Here is a 1,451-nt window from a genome sequence, read left to right as displayed (position 1 = left end):
AGTCATGAGCATCATTAGACAATGCTCTATTGTGAGCAGTCATGAGGGCATACGTTCATTTACTATACTGTACGTGTATGTTATGCAAACAATACTATCAATCTCATGCATGCTGTATGGGCATGAGCATCATTAGACAATGCTCTATTGAGAGGAGTCATGAGGGCAATCTACATTCTATGTATATATTGCAATATGTAAGAATGCTCCCTTTCTTTGTTGATATAATAGAATATACATTTAAATAAGAAATGAGATCTAGTGAATGCCAATAATCAAGTTTGATTATCCTATTCACAGCGTTACATGTTTATATCCTTCACCCAAATCTGCATCCAGTGGCATGATATTCATAACCTGCAAGTTATGTTGGTTAACTGGATAACACGTGATAAATGAAATTACAATTCTATAACATGACTTTAGTTTTGACCATACTAACGTTGCGTCATCCTCTCAATTATGAACAGGCTACTTTTACCATGACTATTATTAGTGCAGCAAATATGAGCTTGTTTTCCCAACATTATAGTAGTAAACGTACTGTTTGACAACAAGTAATACAAATCATACATAGTGCATTAGGCCTTTTGTCTTGTCTCTCTTGAGAACAATAAGTGAATCAGAGGAACATGTTTCCTTCCTCTTTCCTCCTCTTACTGTATAAAAGTAATGAGACCATTTCCAGTAGAGAGGACTGGTGAGGAATAAACCTTTCCAGTGTAAAAGAGACAAGATGTATACAATGTCAGCTATTGATCCGGCACTTCTCATTCTGGTCAATATATATGCTGATCTAAACGGTGACAGGCAAGAGACAAAAGTCTATAATAATGGTGTGATGCAGGTCAGTGTATTCGTTTCGGTCAACTACAATGGAGATGCAAGTGAAGAGGATATAATAGCATACGTGCAAGATAATGCCATCATATATTCGTTGAATTATGGAGAAAACGTTAAATGGCAAATATCTACAAAGGATAACGGTTTTCATCACGATATAGATCATGCTGCTAACAAAAACGTAACACTACCTCCTAAAATTACTTCAGACGTAAGAGCTCCGTTATATTTCACGGTACCAGGTGGTACTGCTGAAGGAGAGCACAGGTGGATCGCTAAGCTGAATGGCAAGCAAACCAATGATGATACACCACTTACTATTACCGTTAAAGGATTCCATGTTTCTCATGGTGACGTAGTAATTAAACCAGTAGAAGGTGTAGTACAAGCTCCTTGTAATGTGTTGTTTGTGCTGAAGTATGAGGAACATGTGTTCCCAGATGTACAGAAATTAGTAAAATTACGCTGGTACAAAGGAATAAAGTTCATTGGAGCAGATGGTAATTCCTGGGTCTCAATGTCAAAGTCTTCTGAAGGACACAAGTTCGGTGTTTTCGTTGAATATGGAGTAACAAGTAGGATAAGAGTAGCCGATGGGTATACATACT

The sequence above is a fragment of the Amphimedon queenslandica genome, unplaced genomic scaffold, assembly GCF_000090795.2.
Source record: "Amphimedon queenslandica unplaced genomic scaffold, v1.1 AMPQUscaffold_13475, whole genome shotgun sequence".
NCBI classification, from domain to species: domain Eukaryota; kingdom Metazoa; phylum Porifera; class Demospongiae; order Haplosclerida; family Niphatidae; genus Amphimedon; species Amphimedon queenslandica.
Note: the sequence above shows the minus strand (reverse complement) of the source record.